The sequence below is a fragment of the Heterodontus francisci genome, chromosome 36 (assembly GCF_036365525.1).
Source record: "Heterodontus francisci isolate sHetFra1 chromosome 36, sHetFra1.hap1, whole genome shotgun sequence".
In the NCBI taxonomy this organism is placed as follows: domain Eukaryota; kingdom Metazoa; phylum Chordata; class Chondrichthyes; order Heterodontiformes; family Heterodontidae; genus Heterodontus; species Heterodontus francisci.
In genome coordinates, this window is record NC_090406.1 from 9409529 (window position 1) to 9430325 (window position 20797).

At 43.1% G+C, this 20797-nt stretch overlaps 1 protein-coding gene across 7 annotated transcripts in view; it reads right to left on the reverse strand.

Annotated features, from left to right (window-relative positions):
- The window catches only part of LOC137351573 (guanine nucleotide-binding protein G(I)/G(S)/G(O) subunit gamma-7), a 231760-nt gene that overhangs the window by 60077 nt on the left and 150886 nt on the right, over positions 1–20797 (reverse strand). Inside the window, exon 1 of one of the 7 annotated variants that reach the window (XM_068016132.1) lies at positions 17135–17248. The exons of the other annotated variants lie outside the window; for them this stretch is intronic. The gene's annotated coding sequence lies outside the window, so the exon portion shown is untranslated. Of the gene's footprint in view, positions 1–17134; positions 17249–20797 lie in introns of those variants that run through there. 7 annotated transcript variants of the gene reach the window in all.

Sequence of the window (20797 nt, forward strand, 5' to 3'; positions counted from 1 at the left end):
AAAACTGAAAGGAGGAGAAAAAAAAGCTTTCAAAAACATACAATCACAAAAACAGGTTTTAGTAGTGTGCTAGTAAATTTTGCAACAAAATAAAATAAAGACAATGAAAAGTGGTTCTCCTCCTAAGAATTAATGACAGAAAATTGGTCTTTCCTGACTCAGGCCGTATACAACTGCCATGCTGGAACATGACTTTCTTTTTTCCTTGGATTTTACAACAAGTTAAAACAAGTACAAGTATTTTTTTCCTAAAGAGATGATAAAGTGTGTAAATTCAATGTTTTAGCAATCAACCACAGCACAGATATGACATAGTATAGCACCCCAATAGCCTGGGAGCTACTGACATTGCTTGAAGTAGTGTTTAATTGGTGTCAAGAAAATGAGGTGAGCAAATAGAAAACAAATTGTACAAGAAAGATTCCTGAAACTTGATTACAAAAGAGCACATTTACAAAAAACTATTTTTATATAACTTGCTGTACTCTACAAAATATTTCTACGCAGATCAACTAACCTTAAAAAAATAAAAATTAGCTGCAGTGCACAGTTGGCAAGTCCACTAGCCATTGTGAACTGGGCCATCAAATACTAGGAACACATGAGGCTGAAATTTCTGAGTGTGCCGCCATTAAAAAAATAATCAGCTTCAGTGCTTACTCATTATCTAATGACACTTGGTTTGAAAGTGAAGTTTTCTTAACTATGGGCTGGATCTTATAATCTGGGAAAAAACGGTGCGCACGCCATAGAGCTGCCGCAATCTGCCGTGCATGGCTTATTTGCAGGCATGGGGCGGGGTCCCCTTGGCCCACCGATCTTGTGGAGGGGGCAGACTGTCGTCAGCAATGGCATCAGCTGCCTGTGCGCAGGCGCTGATACCATTTTTAAAGGGCGGTCAGCCCTACTGGCTAATTTAAATATTTAAAGGTAAATTGAATTAAAATAAATACATCTCTTTTGCCCCTTTCCCACTCGTCCAATAACAATTAATTTAATTATTTGCCCTTTCCCCCCCAAAAACACTGACTTTTATCATCTGAGCTTCCACTCCAAACTGCACAAACTTACAACTGCAACCATCCCCGACACCCATGGCTTTAATTTGACTCCAGTCTACCCCCCCTGCACTGATAAACTTAGCTCCCCCACCCCCAGAGTTGCACCTCATTCCCCCAGACGGGGATCTGAAGGGGTGGTAGTGCCGGCTGCTGGGCCGAAGATCGCAGCAGGACGTCAGGCGGCGACAGGAGCTTAATTAAATCAATCATTTTAATTTATTTAAATATTCAAACAACAAAGAACAAAGAAAATTACAGCACAGGAACAGGCCCTTCGGCCCTCCAAGCCTGCGCCGATCCAGATCCTCTATCTAAACCTGTCGCCTATTTTCTAAGGGTCTGTATCTCTTTGCTTCCTGCCCATTCATGTATCTGTCTAGATACATCTTAAAAGACGCTATCGTGCCCACGTCTACCACCTCCGCTGGCAACGCGTTCCAGGCACCCACCACCCTCTGCGTAAAGAACTTTCCATGCATATCCCCCCTAAACTTTTCCCCCCTCACTTTGAACTCGTGACCCCTAGTAATTGAATCCCCCACTCTGGGAAAAAGATTCTTACTATCCACCAAAGAAAAGATTGGGGTCTGCCACGAGGCCTTGCTGCCGTCGGTAATAGCGGGCCAGGCCCTGCCGGCGTGCGAGGCGGCCCTCTCCTGGAGACATTTACTGGCCTCCCTCGCCACAAAACCCTATGTCAGGGGGGTTGGTAAAATCCAGCCCTAGGTGTGCCAGTAAAACATGTGCTGTGCATGCCAAATATTGCGTTGGCTCACCAATACTGTTGCCATATTCAGAACTCCATATATAACTTGTTTTTTAGTAGGCAGAGTTGAGGGAGTTGTACTTTGTATTTAATTCTAGGTCTACCTGAACTAGTTGTTCTTGGTGCTGGGGAGTGGGACTGATAGGATAGCTCTTTCAAACAGCTGGCACTGATGTAATGCGTTGAATGGCCTCCTTCCATGCTGTATCGTTTTGTTCAATGCTCCATTCTCAGTATCTTTTTTCAGCACAAACTGCTAACCAGCAAAAAAAAAAGTGCTGAAATTCAAATTATAGGAAACCTGATACTTTCTACACTATTATGTATGTATACAGAAATAAAGCAGCTAGAACAAACTTAAACAAAAAACATTTAAAATAATTATAAACTAGTCTAAACGATACTGCTATGTGAGTAAATAAGCCAGATCAGGTTTGAATGATACTGTGGTTTGGAGCTATGAAACTGATGGAAATAGGGAGGGTAAGTTGTCTTGGCCAGCAAAAACAAAGACAAGAACTGGGTGGGAAACAGCATAATGGCTAAAATTATCTTCAAAATGAGACGCGATTGGCAAGGGGGTTGGGGTGGGATGGGGGGGGGGGGGGGTGGGTGGGGGGGTGGGGGGGTGGGGGAAGAGACTAGAAACCATGAATGGTGAGAGCTAGGTCCCTGTATACACTAACTAGCTTTGTATTTAAAGAATTAACACTTTCGCTCTAAAAGCAATTCACCTGAACAATATAAACAATGCAAATTGTTTTGCTTTCTCCATCTCTCCCCCCAAAGATCAATTCACTAATGTGAAGTGCGAATATTATATTCATGACGACTCAGTTTCAGCCATGAAAATGAGTTTCTGTTTAAAATAAAAGGGTACAAGATAGCAAATGGGAGTCTGGAGGACTTTTGAACATTGCAAGTGTTAAATGCTGGGAACCAAACCACAAGCTCCATCTCCAAAAGACTAGTAGTTAGTGGTTACAGATGCAGACAGCAGGCTGCATGCATGCATCAGTAAATAGACAGCTGGTGAGGGATTTCTGCAGTCTGTCTACCTTCTGTACTGGAAAATTAGTTGAGGAAAGGAGTGCAGGGAGACTAGAGTGAAAAAGTACAATGTTTTGTTGACTGAATTTCTCACACAAGTGCAAAGAGGAGTATTCACTGTGCACAAGGATGGTCACATAGTAGTAGCTTTAGTCCCATTTACACCTCTCAGAAGTGCCATGAAATTCCTGGGACCAAGGGTATAGTTAAAGGGATATTGTTTATCAAGAAAAAAAAACGTTTTTGTTTGAGTAATTAGAATAGACATTAAAACGCGTGTGTGAATTACAGCATGGCTACCGGACCCAAACGGACCCGACGTGTCGGGTTGGGTCGTTCTTCCGGGTCCGGCATTCAGGCTCGGGCCAGGTTGGACACAGTGATAGCCAGGATGTCAAGGTGGGAAACACTTCGCACTAGTCTGCAGTGAGCGATTTCATCCAAGGTAGAGCACAACCTCTTCAATAGAGTTGATTATATTCTGGCGGTCGGGTTGGGTCGGGCACGGGAAAAAATGAAAGGACTCGGGTCGGGTCAGGCATGGGTAGGATGTGGTTCTGTCAGGCTCGGGTTGGGTTTCATTTGTAGACCCAAGCCAGTCTTTAGTGTGAATAGTGTGTGATAATAGATTTCAACATGATTTACAGTCGCCTCCTGATAATTTGAAGTTTAATGCAAACAAAACTGAATTAGGTTATCTGAATAAAGTGACTTCAAATTAATAAACTGTACCTCATTGCTCTAGCTTGAAAATGAAAGGAAAAAAAGTTTTGCCACTTTTTTCAGAAACGCTATCCCTTGAACACAATTTTATCTTTGCCAATTTTCCCTCCTTTCCTGTGGGAAAGTGTTTAGCATCCAGTGTTGTCTGGTGACATAGGGGATTGATTTTCACTTTAGCAGCCGACTGGTGGAGGGTAAAGCCGGGCTACCCAACCCGAACCTGACTAGACCCAACTACACGGGTCGGGGTTGGGTCAAAATTCCGAGTCCAGCATTCGGGCTTGGGTCGGGTCGGGCTGGACAGTGCTGCTTCCGGGAAGTCATGGGATCAGGCTTAACCATGATTCGCCACAACTCCAGCTGCAGGAATAGCCTGCTGCTGAAACGGATGAAGGATATTCGTGTTGGATCGGGTGCGAAAAGAAATTAAAGGACTCGGGCCCGGGTTGGCTGTGGTCGGGTCGGGCTTTTATTTTATATCCGAGCCAGGCTTTAAGAGGAGGGGGCCAGCCACCTGCTCATCAAGTGAGCACGGAGGCCAGAGTCATTTTGAGCTAGGGCTTCATTTAAATCTCGCCAATGTGCTTCACGCTTTGAATGGGCATCGTACTGCAACTTGTAAGCTCTGGACCAGTGCAATATTAGGCATCTCAACACTGTACTAGCTCCACAGGTAGATCTGAGTTGGGGAGCGGGGGGGGGGGGGGGGGGGGGCGGAAACTGCGACGAGAAGAGAGTGCCAAGCCAGCAGTATTTTGCAGACCCAAGAGAAGCACTCCTGTTCTTCCTGACTTGATAAATATATGAACCAGAAACATCTCCGTGTGCATGTTGCATCCTCCACTCAAATATCCCTGAAAATTATATTCTGGGTCTTAACTATGCAATAGGATCTTATTTTACATAATCAATAGACCTACCACCTGAAACAGGTGGATGTTCTGGCTGCCCAATGGAATTTCCTATCCCTAATTCAACAGCAGTGAGGCTAACTGTAGTACGCTGACCAAGATTAGCTAACACATACCAAAGATTGAACTAGAGGTCTTGATTTCTATGGCGAACTACACACCAACTGACGGTTGAGGCTAAAACGTGGAATTGGCCACACAGAGATCCCTCCTGCCTTGCCTAAAAATGTACAGATACCAAGAAATTGATAAAGTATGAAATGTATTTAACAGTAAAAGCACGACCTTAAAAATTATTTATCTTGCACCTACAAAGCTGTATTGCTATTATATTGGTTCAGAATGGGATCCTTCTGAATGTCAACTTTGTTTTTGTTCAGTCACATTGCAATAGTTCTGCAGTATAATGCAAGAGGTCATATGGCCAAATTCTTTTAAAGTTATTTATACACATCTAATTTTGATATGAATGTTAGAGAGACCATAGAGGAATAAAAAAAATACTCTTTGCCCCAGCTAATTTTCTTTTTTGTTCAGGTTCTATTTGTGACCAGTTAACATTTAATACTTCATCAAGTGGCCATTAATCAGGTAATACAGTACTGACAGGTTGTTTGATCACAGGAGACATTACAACCAAGCTCAGTCCATCTTCATTTAATATTCACACACAGGTACTTGCAGCAGAGGAAATATTTGAAGAATCAGAACCTTAGCCACTTTTCCCCTCCCTAAGGCAGCAATGCTAAGACACTGTGACTGCTGTCCATGGTTAAGAGCAGTTAGTTGAATTGCAGATCAAGAAACAAACTGAGACCTTCTGGTGTGCATGGCTCAATTACATACTTCTTTACCAAATGAGCCATCAGGCACTTGAGGTCAGAAATCTGAAGAGAGTATCTTTTACAATTCCAGTTCCGAAGAAGGGTCACTGACCCGAAACGTTAACTCTGCTTCTCTTTCCACAGATGCTGCCAGACCTGCTGAGTGATTCCAGCATTTCTTGTTTCTGTTTCAGATTTCCAGCATCCGCAGTATTTTGCTTTTATCTTTTACAATCATTTGACAAACCTTTTAAAGTTTTCTTAGGAGGTAACTACTTGGCCATGTGAACCACATGGAAGATGGCAGGATCCCCAAGGACACATTGTACAGCGAGCCCGCCACTGGTATCAGACCCACCGGCCATCCACGTCTCCGCTTTAAAGACGTCTGCAAACGCGACATGAAATCCTGTGACATTGATCACAAGTCGTGGGAGTCAGTTGCCAGCGTTCGCCAGAGCTGGCAGGCAGCCATAAAGATAGGGCTAAAATGTGCCGAGTCGAAGAGACTTAGTAGTTGGCAGGAAAAAAGACAGAGGCGCAAGGGGAGAGCCAACTGTGCAACAGCCCCGACAAACAAATTTCTCTGCAGCACCTGTGGAAGAGCCTGTCACTCTAGAATTGGCCTTTATAGCCACTCCAGGCGCTGCTTCACAAACCACTGACCACCTCCAGGCGCGTATCCATTATCTCTCGAGATAAGGAGGCCCAAAAAAAAGAAAGAACCGTCCAAGATTAATCCTGTCCTCACATCTCAGTAATTTATCAAAAGAGAACTGTTAAATGTGATATGAAGTGCTACACAAACAGCATTGACAACTAAGGGTTCTGTACTGCCCTTCACTTTCCTAAAGACCTCTTAGAATCCCTTCCAAGGCAGAGAGGAAAAAAACTGAACATGAAGCTGAATGGAGACAGGAGACAGAATGACTTGGGGTGGGGGGGCGGAGTAGTAGGAACGAAATTGAAAGCAGTGAGAAACTTGGGAAAGTGGAAGTAAATAGGGAGCGAGTCCCAGAGGATAGATGGAGTATAATGATTAAAAGAGTAGTCACCGATGACAGTCAGGAGACAGTGGGAATAGGTTGGTATCAGAGAATTGGAAGGTGCGTGAGTATATAAATAGAGAAGATCATTTAAATAAGTTGGTACAAGGACATGGAGCAATTTGAAGATAAAGTGAAAGACAAAGGAAAGTGAAGAAGGGAGGCACAGTGGTTAGCACAGCAGACTCACAGCTCCAGCGACCTGGGTTTGGTTCTGGGTACTGCCTGTGCGGAGTTTGCAAGTTCTCCCTGTGACCGTGTGGGTTGCCTCCCACATGCCAAAGACTTGCGGGTTGATAGGTAAATTGGCCATTGTAAAAATTGCTCCTAGTGTAGGTAGGTGGTAGGAGAATTGAGGGAAAATGGGATTAATGTAGGATTAGTACAAATGGGTGGTTGATGGTCGGCATGGACTCGGTGGGCCGAAGGGCCTGTTTCGGTGCTGTATGTCTCTATGACTCTGAAAGGATTCTAAAACCAATTCACCAAAGCACAATGAACCAATTGGGCTTCCCAAGGACAGAGATGATTGAAGTGCAGGCCTTAGCTGAAAATAGTGTCTCAATTTTTCTTTAACAGGGTCAGTGAAACAATAGGTACTTGTGGTATTTTACAGAGCAGCTATGTTATTTTAAATCAAGCCTGCATTTAGAGCTGTACTCTGAAGACAGGTACTGCTGACACAGTCCCCTCAACATCAGGATGTCAAGCCCAAATCATAAGTCTACTAACCTGCATTTTAACATTAAAATTGAAGTCATATCATCTCAGTGGCACAACTATAGCACCAGTCAATCTGGACTGCATGCACTGCCCCTCAGATTTACAAAAGAGCATGGGAAGTAAATACAATTTAGTGTCTGACCTACAACTAAATTCACCTGAAAATGATTACCAACAACTAGAAACAATCTGATATCCTTCTCTGTTGCAGTAACGTGATTTAGAAGAACAGACATCCACAATGGCTCAATTATCTAATGACTCACTGAAGATTCATGTGTATTGTGGCCTTAAGACACTTGCCTTCCTTTCACTCTCCCACCTTCTATCCTTCTCGGGTTTGTGGGGGTGACGGACAAAGGGCTTATACACAAGCTCAAAATCATCAGCAATTTCCGTTGCTTGTCTTGACCTTGAAACCTTTTGGTTCACTACACGAACTAGGGATAGCTAATGTTGTGCCTAAGGGCAGCAGGAATAAGCCAGGGAACTACAGGCCGGTGAGCCTCATCAGTGGTGGGAAAGTTATTGGAAGGGATTCTGAGAGACAGGATTTATAAGCATTTGGAAAGGCAAGGTCTGATTAGGGATAGTCAGCATGGCTTTGTGCGTGGGAAATCATGTCTCACGAATTTGAGTTTTTTTGAGGAGGTGACCAAGAGGATTGACAAGGGCAGGGCGATGGACGTTGTCTACACAGACTTTAGCCAGGCCTTTGACAAGGTCCCGCATAGTAGGCTGGTCCAGAAGGTTCGAACACATGGGATCCAGTGAATATGCAGCGAATGGCAGGGCCCTGGGGAGTGTTGTTGAGCAGACAGACCTTGGGGTGCAAGTACATAGTTCCCTGAAAGTGGCAACACAGGTAAACAGGGTGATGAAGGCGGCGTATGGCATGCTTGCCTTCATTGGCCGAGGCACTGAGTACAAGAGTTGGGACATCATTTTACAGTTGTACATAACGTTGGTTAGGCCGCATTTGGAGTACTGTGCGCACTACAGGAAAGATGTGATTAAGCTAGAGAGGGTGCAGAAAAGATTCACAAGGATGTTGCTTGGTTTGAAGGTCTTGAATTAAAAAAGAGATTGGATAGGCTGGGTCTGTTTTCCCTGGAGCGATGGAGGCTGAGAGGGGACATAATAGAAGTATATAAAATTATGAGAGGCATAGATAGGGTAGATAGCTAGAGTCTGTTTCCCATGGTAGGGGTGACGAAAGCTAGAGGTGACTAAAGCTAGAGGGCATAGATTTCAGGTGAGAGGGAGGAGGTTTAAAGGGGATCAAAGGGGTAAATTTTTCACACAAAGAATAGTGGGTATCTGGAATGAGCTGCCAGAGGAGGTGGTGGAGGCAGGAACAGTAGCAACATTTAAGAGGCATCTGGACAGGTACTTGAATGAGCAAGGCATAGAGGGATATGGAATTAATGCAGGTAGGTGGGATTAGTATAGATAGGTATTATGGTCAGCATGGACACGGTGGGCCGAAGGGCCTGCTTCTATGCTGTACGACTCTAATTTCTCGCTAATGGAAGAATTTTTAAATTCTTCCAGGAGAATCCACTCTCTAATGTTCTCATATGTGGCGTCCATCTTTAATACCCGTATCCAATGATCAAAATTAATTTGCTTTACCCTCTCAGATTTGACATATGTCTACCCAGCCAATCTCTGTAGGTTCCGAAACATGTGTCGGTAAGCTTTTGGGACAAACTCACACGCAGCGAGAATAGCCTTTTTTGCCATCTCAATCTGCAGAAGCCTCTTCAGAAAGCATGGCAAAAACTTCATGAGCTCTGCCCATCAATCTGCTTTGCATAAGCAGTGTCCAGCTTTCCTTTGGCCATTTCATTTGTTTGGCTATCCTTTCCGAAGAAATGAAAAATGCCTCTACATCCCTTTCCTCAAACTATGGGAGAGCTTGTATAAATTTAAACAGCTTTTCGCTGGGCCCTGGGCTGGATTCAGATTCATCCTGACCAGAATCTCCACTGGCTTCAAGCCCACTCTGTTTTCTTAGTCCCATCTCTCTCAATTTGAATTCCGTTACCCTCTGATTTGCTGTCGCCTTCCAATTCCAAATGTTGGGCTATTTATTTCAATTATGTTTGCTTTTTTGCTCTGGATTTCAATTCTATCCCCAATATTGCTGCCAATGCCATTAGTTTAACCTTGGTTAAGCTTCACAAATCACTGAGGGATACATTCCCCTTCCACAGAAAAGTTCCAGCAACTGCTACATGCTCCCTAGGCCTAACCCCAGCCTCCTTTTTGCCCAAGGCCTAGCCTCCACTCTGCTTCCTAGCTTTAGGTCTGGCATCTGCTCCACTCCCTAGACATCAGTCCATTTTGTGCTTTGCCCCCTATCTTCTGCTCCCTATTTCCAGGTTGCATTTGTAATGCAACTATTACTCTACTACAAAATTCTAATATAATTTATTACTCTGTAATATCTATTTCATGATTAATTGTTTTGCATGTAGCATATGTCAGTCTGTCACACTTTAAATCTACACTTCAAATTTTTGCCATGCCACAAGTGTTTATGACTCTCAAATCATATTGATGAAAAGCTACCTAATCGCAAATCCTATTTCAGTGAACTATGCTAATTTGCTCCAGTACCATTTTCATTCATTAACCAAATAAGAAAAACTAGCAGTCAGCAAGGTATGTAAATTAACGAACTCAAAAGCCTACCATTATGGTACGTAAATGAAGTTTTACAAATCTGTGAGGGTTATATTGTTCAGTGTCCATATTATGTAATATTTAGCTTGTAACAGTCATGTGATGTATTACCTTGGCAAATTTGATTTGTGTTAATCATTTGTCTATTACTGTATTATTAGCTATTCCTCGCAGGCGAGGAGATTGTCTTCCGTGAGTCCAAAGATGGCTAGTGAGGCCGATTCGGGATCTACAGACTTTATGGCACGTAGCGCATTTGTTGTCATGTGGGATGTCTGGTCGTGTATTATTAGTTCAGGTAATGGCTTGTTCTTTTCGCCCCTCTTGCTTTTCCTCTTCATTTTGTGAACGTTGGATCTCAAAATGCTGGGATCCTTCCCAAATGTGATGGTTTCCCAGGAGTTGATGTCAATGTTGCATTTCTTCATGTTGGCTTTCAGCACATCCTTGAAGCGCTTCTTCTATCCTCCTCTGGTGCGTCTGCCCTGACCGAGCTGGGAGAAAAAGACCTGCCTTGGAAGCCTGCTTTCTGACATCCAAATTATACAACCAACCCAACGAAGCTGATGGCAGATAATCATAGCCTCGATGCTTGTGGTGCCTGCTTGCAAGAGGACACTGTTGTCGGTGTGCCTGTCCACCACTTGATATGTAGGACCTTCCGCAAGCAGCACTGATGAAATGATTCCAGTGCTTTGAGGTGCCTCCAAGACATTGTCCATGTTTCAGCCCCGTATTGTACAGTAGGTATCACGACTGCATGGTAGACTATGAACTTGATTTCAGTTTGATGTCGCAATCTTCAAACACTCGCTTCCTCGGTTGGAAATGGCTGCACCAGCAGATTTCAGGTGATGCTGGATTTCTTCGACAAGGTCAGCCTTCTGTGGAACATAACTTCCAAGATACTGGAAATGTTCCACATTTTCCAGGCACGCATCATGAATCCTAATCAATGGGGCTGTGGCATGTGCATTTGGAGCTTGCTGATGATGGACTTTGGTCTTCTGAATGTTAAGTGTAAGTCCCATCTTCCCATACCTCAGTTAGTACATCGATTCTCTGAAATGCCAACACAGCACTTACTGTAGCATCATCAGCGTATTGGAGCTCAATGACTGAAGTTGGGGTGGTCTTAGTTTTTGATTGGAGTCATCTGAGATTAAATAGTTTGATTTTAATTTGTCTATTAACATAGCCACATGGTTATCAGGATCATCCCAATAATTCCAGCTTTCCGGTTTTATGTCTGTTCTAAGTCCTTGGATTCTTTGCTCCTTGGGAAGAGAATTGGAAATGCACATAGAAGGGGGACAAGAAGGAAACCTAGTAGGAGAGAGACACTAGTCAAAGACATACAAGGACATCTGGAGAAAGTGTATGAGAGATGTAGAGAGAATGAGGGAGGCGGAGCTGAAAATTAAAAGAATGAGGCACACAATTAGAGTGGGAGATGAGGAAAGAGACTGACACTAAGAGAGCTACAATTCTTTAATTTTTGACTGAGCAGCGTCATGGGTGATCAAATACTGTCTTAAAATTTACAGCTTCCACATTTTTATTTTGCCTTTTTTTACACTTTCTCTCAATGTGTCATTTGTTCGCCCACTGAAAGGGTGGGCCTCTTAATGACATTCTATTGCCAGATACTAGTTATGGGTGACCCGCCTTCCTGATTTCCCCTCTTTATGATGACGTTGACTTGTTCCTCCCTACTCCGGCCACGCCTCCATTGCAACCCAGGTTCTACCACATCATACAACTGAACTGCCAAACTTGGGTTTATATTTTTTATTTACCTTGAGAATTCAGCAATATCCTTTGGTTTTATACAGTCCTCCAATTCTGCTGTGCAATAATTAGTGCTGTAAACTTGTAGTTATCTTTTGAAGTTATGCAAGAGAAGACATACAAATGCCGAATACTCAAAATGGCTCTTAATGGTTGCCCTTTGTAAGCTGCCATTGATGTGGTCATTTGATTGAAGTGAGTTATGGAATCTATTTTTAGTTTTTTTAAAACCCTCACAATCAGGATTATGATTCTGTCTCTTCAGTGAATTAGTCACTAATTTTTACATGTTGTCAACAATATAAAAAATGTTTTTCTCTTTCAATGATTCAGTGTCAACTGTTAAGCAGTAAATAAACTATTTTTTTCTGACATCAATGCAAATGTTCTTACATGTTCACCAAATATAGATATATGTACAAAGAATCAATACCAATGCTGTCATCCTTGTCTCATTCCTGTAAAATTCAGCTCAAATTGCTGTGGTTGCCAAGTTGAATAGCTTATTCAGCTATTCAGTCACTTGGATGAAGCTAAAAATGGAGCAAACTCTTTGTCCTGGGACAAGTACAAAAGAAAGGAAGTAAAACTCCAAGTGTCTGCCACGGTTTCTCTCAGTGGCTCTTGCCAACATTTTCTGGGCGTATAATTGCTGATCAAATGAAATCATTTGTCCCATGATAAATGTGGGAAGAGAGATTGTTTGAGTGTTTTAGGGCCTTCAGGAAGAATGCACTGCTGTATTTGAGTTTCTGCTAGTCAGAGACATTTTTATTTTTATGAATTCACTTTTCCTTCCCAGAGATTGAGCACCTCATTTATATTATTCTTGGTTGCGATCACAATACTTAGTGACACTTTCAGTTCTAATTTCTTGTTTTTGTTGCCAATTTTCTTTTCACTTACTCATCTCTATCGACGGAACTGACTCTTGAAGGCGCCAGCAACTAGACATCACCTCCAACTATTTTTTTCCTTCATGCTTAAATCCTAGAAGTTAAGTATTGAACTGTGTACAGCATCACTGCTGAGTTTGATCATATTTTCACCTAACATCAACACACGCAAACTGTTTAAGCTGGGTAGTGATCAAGAGTAGGATCCTGGCTAATTTTTCTGTGTCCTACAGGAGTGTTGAGTCCAATTAGTTGCTACACTAGTAATCCAGAGGCCCAGGCTAAAGCCCTGGGGACATGGGTTTGAAACCCACCACGGCAGCTGGTGAAATTTGAATTCAATTAATAAAAATCTGGAATTTAAAGAAAAAAAGCTAGTCTAATGGTGACTAAGAAAGCATTGTCGATTGTTGTTAAAAACCCATCTGGTTCACTAAAGTCCTTTAGGGAAGGAAATCTGCTGTCCTTACCTGGTCTGGCCTACATGTGACTCCAGACCCACAGTAAAGTGGCTGACTCTTAAATGCCCTCTGAAATGGCCTAGCAAGCCACTCAGTTCAAAGGCAATTAGGGGCAAGCAATAAATGCTGGCCTTGACCACATACCTTGAACAAATAAAAAAAAAAATTGCAGTCCAAACTGCTGACATGGTTGACAGCCAACCGAGCACAAATTTGGGATCAACTACTGTATCTTTCCGACCCACGTGATTTAGTATAGGAACACAGGAACAGAAGTAGACCATTCATCACCTCAAGTATGTTCCGCCATTCAGTTAGATCATGATTGATCTGTACCTCAACTCTATTTGCTTGCCTTTAATCCATATGCCTTAATACCCTTACCTAATAAAAATCTGTAGCTGTCTTGAAAAGTTCAATTGACTCTGTATCCACAGCCTTTTGGAGGGACAGAATACCAGATTTCCACTGTCCTTTGTGAAAAGGTGCTTCCTAAAGTAATTTCTGAATGACCCAAACCTGTGCCAGAGAATTCAAGTATGGTCCTTGCATTTTCCCTTCTTTCCCTACACATACAGCATCCCAGTTATGTCATCCATGCAGACACAGAACAGAAGCCACACACAAGCAAGGAACCTTTAGATTTGCTTTAAAAGATGCCCAGTTAGTCTTCAGCCTGCATCCTCATGGGAATGTGGATGACTTTGAAGAAACGTAAAAAAAAAAAGTGAACAATTTCTCCATGTTTTGAATTTGAATAAACTAAATATTTTTAATTTGATATAGAAATACAGTTTCAGCGTTGCTAGTTGAAGCTGTGTTCAGCATGTATTTTAACCGAAGAATTCTTGAAAAGCAGTTGCTCAGCTTTTCTGCTCACTGATTTTGAACTTTACTGTATTGTCATAAATTGAATAAAAATGCAGTACTTTGGCAAGATATCAAAAGTTACACTTTAAATTTTATGTCACGAAAATTAGTAAGGTGCCAATAAGATATTAAGAATGTCACAATGGAATGTACAAATGAATAGATTATTGGTGTAATTACAGTATTAAAGTATGCTAAGCATTCTCCAAATCCTGCAACAGGAATGGATAAGAATATCGATGGATCTTGCCACACCCCAGCAATAATAGAGTCATTGCTAGTACAGCCCTGGTTATTCAGAACTGGGTGAAAACAGGGCTTAAAGTAAAATCATGAAAGGCTTTTGGGGAATGCTGTAGCATTTTCAATGTCACAATGCAGAAAATATTTTTTAGAGCACTTTTCACCTCTGGGTATCCCAAAGTGCTTCACATCCAATGAAGTACTCTTGTAATCACTGTTGTTTTGAGTCATAGTCATTACGGCATATAAGAAGGCCATTCAGTCTATCAAGCCCATACCAGCTCTCTGTCGGATAATCCAATCAGTGCCATTCCCCCACTCTATCCCAGTAACCTTGCAAGTTTATTTCTCTCAAGTGCCCATCCTTTTAAAATCATTAATCGTCTCTGCTTCCTCCACCCTCGTATGCAGCAAATTCTAGGTCATTACTACTCACTGCGGGGGGAGATCTCTCGTGTGTGCGCGGGGAGAGATGATCCCGGTGGGGGTCTCTGGCTGTATTTGTGGGCGGCTGAACTCTGGGTGTCTGCATATGTGTGTGGTAGGTGATCTCTGGGTTTGTGAGTCTGTGCGTGTGCATCTCTGTATGTGGGCTGGGTGCTGGGGGGTTGATTTCTCAGTGTGTCAGTCAGTAGGGATATGCAGCAGCCAATTTGAAAACAGCAAATTCCCATGAAGAATAGTAAGATAAGTGACCAGATAATCTATTTTAGTGATGTTTGAGGGCTAAACGTTGTCCATGACATCAGGGCCACTCCACTGTCATTCTTTGAATACTACCGAGATCCATTTTTGTGTCCAACTGAGGGGGAAGCTTTTCACTTGAACACACAACCTTCTGAATGAACAAAACCACTTTCACCTGCTTACATTTGCATACCATGTTACATGTTGCTAAAATACAGTAAATATGAACCTACTCTTACAAAGATGGTGACCGTTGCTAGAGGTCAGTGTCTCGGTCACCAGCTGTCGTCTTACCCGTGTGGCCATTCTTCCTGTGTAAACTTAAATAATTTGATGGTGGAAAGTTGATTGATTTTAGAATCATCTAATCAAAACCTGACCAAAGCCCCCTTCCCCCGATTTTCCACACAAATGTACTTTTCAGCCTGGGTCATTTGACATAAGAACTTTAACTTTTACCTCCAGTGCCGTAATCTGCAAGGTTACGGACCAAATGCTGGAAGGTGGGATTAGAATAGGTCGGCCAATAGATGGGCCAAGTGGCCTCTTTCCATGCCTTACACTTCCTATGATTCTATTCTACTCTACAAATGAGCCTACGACGGTCTTGGTTGAGAACAGGTAACTGAACCTCGAGTTTGACAAAATCTGGGCTTTTCTCTAATGTAAAGCCAGTAACACATTAAGGAGTGTCAATAGTCACGGCCATCGCCATATACATGCCAGATTTACAAAAGGGTGGACTTTTCGGTAGTTGTAGTTTGGTGTATCAAGAGGATATAGTTTGCAAAGTTTGAATAATATGCGTGTATCTAAACCAGTTGGGAAATCAACCTGTGGCATTTAAAGTAAATTTGCGTAACCCTCCACCTTCCGTGCAACACAGAAATTTCAGTGAGCCCTGGGTTCAGGAAAGCAGAGGAAATTGGGTTGAAGGCATATCTATGGAGGAGAAGGTGGCGTAGTGGTAATGTAATCCAGAGGCCCAGGCTAATGCTCTGGGGACATGGGTTCGAATCCCACCATGACAGAAGGTGAAATTTGAATTCAATTAATAAATCTGGAACTAAGAGCTAGTCTAATGGTGACCATAAAACCATTGTTGACAAACCCATATGGTTCACTAATGTCATTTAGGGAAGGAAATCGGTAGTCCTTACCTAATCTGGCCTACATGTGACACCAGACCAGGTTGACCTTTAGTTATCCTCTGAAATAGCCTAGTCGACCCTCCTTACTAACATCTGGGGGCTTGTGCCAAAATTGGGACAGCTGTCCCACAGACTAGTCAAGCAACAGCCTGACACAGTCATACTCACGGAATCATACCTTAAAGACGATGTTCCAGACATCACCATCCCTGGTGGGTATATCCTGTCCCACCAGAAGTTGCAACATAGTGGTGTACCGCGTGTGTCAGGAGGGAGTTGCCCGGGAGTCCTCAGCATTGACTCTGGACCCCACGAATTCTCAAGGTATCAGATCAACCGTGGGCAAGGAAGGCTCCTGCTGATCATCACTTACCGCCCCACCTCGGCTGATGAATCAGTTTTTCTTCATGTTGAACACCAATTGGAAGCAGCACTGAGGGTAGCAAGGGCACAGAATGTACTCTGGGTGGGGAACTTCAATGCCCATCACCAAGAGTGGCTCGGCAACACCACTACTTTCCCAGCTGGCCGAGCCCTGAAGGACATAGCTGCTAAACTGGGTCTGCAGCAGGTGGTGAGGGAACCAACAAGAGGGAAAAGCCTACTTGACCTCGTCTTCACCTACCTACCTGTCAAAGATGCATCTGTCCACAACAGTATTGGTAGGAGTGCACAGTCCTTGTGGAGATGGCCCCGTCTTCACATTGAGCATACCCACCATCGTATTGTGTGGCACTACCAACATCTTAAATGGGATAGATTTCAAACAGATCTAGCAACTCAAAACTGAACATCTATGATGCGCTGTGTGCCATCAGCAGCAGCAGAACTCAACCACAATCTGTAATCTCATGGCCCAGCCTGGTTCAATGAAGAGTGCAGGAGGGCATGCCAGGAGCAGCAGCAGGCATACCTAAAAATGAGGTGTCAGCCTGATGAAGCTACAACACAGGACTACTTGCATGCTGTTCACAAAAAGCAGGACGGTAATTGGACGGTTGGATTTGTTGACAGCACTCCGTAAAAACCTGCAAACACTCAGTTTGGATTTGGTCAGGGCCACTCAGCTCCTGACCTCATTACAGCCTTGGTCCAAACATGGACAAAGAGTTGAACTCCAGAGGTGAGGGGAGAGTGACTGCTCTTGACAGCATTTGACTGAGTATGGAATCAGGGAGCCCTAGCAAAGCTGGATTCAATGGGAATTGGTGGGGGAACTCTCTGCTGGTTGGAGTCATACCTAGCACAAAGGAAGATGGTTGTGGTTGTTGGAGATCAATCATCTCAGTCCCAGGACATCACTGCAGGAGTTCCTCAGGGTGGTGTCCTAGGTCCAACCATCTTCAGCTGCTTCATCAATGTCCTTCCCTCCATAAGGTCAGAAATGGGGATGTTCGCTGATGAATACACAATGTTCAGCAACAACTCAGATACTGATGCAGCCTGTGTCCAGATGCAGCAAGACCTGGAAAACATTCAGCCTTGGGTTGATAAATGGCAAGTAATAGTCATGCCACAGAAATGCCAGACAATCACCATCTCAAAAAAGCGAGAATCAAACCATCCTACCTGTTCAATGGCATTACCATCGCTGAATACCCTAACAACATCCTGGGGGTTACCATTGACCAGAAACTGAACTGGACCAGCTACAAAATGCTGTGGCTACAATAGCAGGTCAGAGACTAGGAATTCAGTGGAGATAATTCATCCCCTGTCCACCATCTACAAGGCACACGTCAAGAGTGTGATGGAATGCTCTCCACTTGCCTTGGATGGGTGCAGCTCCAACAATGCTCAAGAAGCTCGACACCATCCAGGACAAAGCAGCCTGCTTGAATGCCACTCCATCCACCACCTTCAACATTCATTCCCTTCATCACCGATGCACAGTGCCATCTACAAAATTCACTGCAGCAACTCGCTAAGGCTGCGTCAACAGAACCTTCCAAACCCACGACCTCTACCACCTAGAAGGACAAGGGCAGCAGATACATGGAAACACCACCACCTGCGAGTTGCCCTCCAAGCCACACCATCCTGACTTGGAACTGTATTGCCATTCCATCACAGTCATTGGGTCAAATTCCTGGAACACTCTGTTGGTGTACCTACACCCCAGGAGCTGCAGTGGTTCAAGAAGGCAGCTCACCACCACCTTCTCAAGGACAATTAGGAATGGGCAATAAATGCTGGCCTAGCCAGTGACACCTACATCCCACGAACAAATTAAAAAGGCACTCCAGTGACTAATGACAAATGCACTACACACTGGGGACTGAGCAGAAAATTTCATGCTGGAGCCTGAATCAGCTGATCTGAGCCAAGATAGTTATGGAGGGGATTATTCGATTGGCGTTCCTGCTCTTGATCCCTAAGTGTTTGACAGTGTGCATGTACAGGGAGCAGGTATGGGGAAATACAGGAGACAGCTCTATTATCTTCTGCTGTTGCATATATATCAGCTTGGCTGCATTGGTAGCAGTTTCATCTTTTCAAGTTGTGGGTTCAAGCTACATTCCAACACTTAAACTCGTAAACCAGGATTACAAAATCAGGGCTTAAAGCTTAGTGCCCAGGCCATGACTAGTACAATGGGATAGGGTCACAAATGAAAAGAACTGGCTTGGCTGGATCTTCAGGTAAGCGCCTACTTCTAATTATTACAGGCTGTTGGTGCAAATGTAGGGATGTCTGTGAATGGTGAGGGAAGGAGACAATAGCTACTAAAGGGCTGCTGCATGCCACTAATGGACAAGGGATTTTTTGTTGCTGCAATAAGGTACTATTTTCCAGAAAATAATGGGTTGAAGCAAGCGTGCAAGGAGTTCATGTAAAAGGAGCAGTGCAAAGATGAACATTCCTGTTCAGAACTCTTAACCGAATGCACCCTCTAGAAGGTTAACACCTGGTATGAGCACCTTGTTTGGCCTTTTTTCTGCTCTTCCTGTTCTGCTGAAATCTTATAAATACTTTCATTACAACTGGCTTTCTGGTGAATGAATAGACAATATTTTGACTACTTCAAATTTAACAAACATTATGTACTATTATGAACTGAACAGAAAAAGTTCATAATCCCAACATAAATTAAGACTTGTGTTAAAAATGTACTGGAAAATAAAAAGACCGGAAAGCCTCAGATAAACGTAGAGTACCTATCTCGATTCCTCCCTTAGCAGATGGCAAGTCATGCTAAATATAATTGAAATGCATGATAATTAAATAAGACTGTTTTTTGGCAAACACTAGGCTGGTCTAAAACACCTGCCATAAAATCATGCTCAGTTGCAAAGCGACCAGATCCACCCATATATGTTTTGTAAGATTTTCCAGTTTTCCAGCACATGTTCTATGCAAACTTTATCCCAGCAGACAGTATACAGGGTGTAACAAAAACATTTTAATAGGAAAGGAGAAAAAAAAAACTTGCAAATGGCTACCACATGCTTATCCACCCTCCCAACTTCCTTTTCCAGGTGGAAGCAAAACTGAATTATAAAATCATTTACATTATCAATTTCACTGTTGCACCTAAAAATACGGTTGCAAAAAATATTGTGCTCCTTTAAGCTTTGAAGCTGACTGAAAGTGACTCATAAAAGTTGGTAACTAGTAGCTGCAGAATCCTCACTGAGGTGAAAGCTGGAATGTCAACCGAAAGACAATCGCGTGCCTGAGAGAGATTTTCAGTAGGCAGTGGCAAACTTTACTTTCATTCCACAGTCATCTTGTTTACCCTCCAGGTACTTTGCATTAATAACATGCCCATTTATTGTATTCATAGAAAATGGGATTGGCTCTTAGTCCCAACATAACTTCAGGTAAAAATTTATATTCAGTTCTTTTTAATGAGGTACAAAACAGAGCAACATGAAACCTTTAATGCTTTCAAGTTTTGGATGGTAAAGTGAGGCTGTGCATATTCCATACAATAATGTTTCCACTATTAAGCCAAAAATACGGCAGTTTTGCATTTGCATTCAATATGCTTTCTGCTAAAGCCTGGCTCGGGTATAAAATAAAACCCGACCCGACCACAGCCAACCCGGGCCCGAGTCCTTTATTTTTTTTCGCGCCCAACCTAACATGAATATCCTTCATCCGTTCCAGCAGCAGGCTATTCCTGCAGCTGGAGTTGTGGGGAATCGTGGGCAAGCCTGATCGCGTGACTTCTCGGAAGCAGGACTGTCCAGCCTGACCCAACCCGAGCCCGAATGCTGGACTCGGAATTTTGACCTGAGCCAACCCAGACACATGCAGTTGGGTCTAGTTGGGTTTGGGTCAGGTAGCCAGGCTTTACTTTCTGCTGACAGCTGTATTTCCTAGTGAGTAAAAGGGTGGAATTAAGCCATTAAGACACTAAGGTCCCAGATTTGATAACTGTTCCATATTACGTTAATTGACCTCAGTAGCTGGACTGGTATTATTGGATCAGGCAGGGGTAAAACCCTCCAGGGTCCCTGTCCCTGATCATTATCCAGTATCCCCTGCTAGAAATTGTGATGCCCCATGATCAAATAGCCTGCTCATGCTTATATTTGAAGAATGGGCACCTATAAGGTTGCAGAGGTAACTGGTTGGTATTGACGAAATGGTGTGCCAATAAGTACAACTTTTGGGTAGAGCAGGGAAGAAAAGAGGAGAAATGTGGGGTGGGGAGCAAGGAAGAAAACTGACTCAGAAGTAATCAAAACAAGAAATTTAGATTATATATTACAGTTAGAGACTTTGTGCAGTAATCAACATTTAATAATTTGCATTTTCATGGACAAATCAAGAAAGATGAGCTGGAGGATTCAGCACAAGGTAATGTCAACTCATCACTGATTTCGCTGCTAAGTTGTACGAGCATGCATCAGACCAGTGCTAGTGTGGAAAGCAATCCTGGTTTACACCAGTC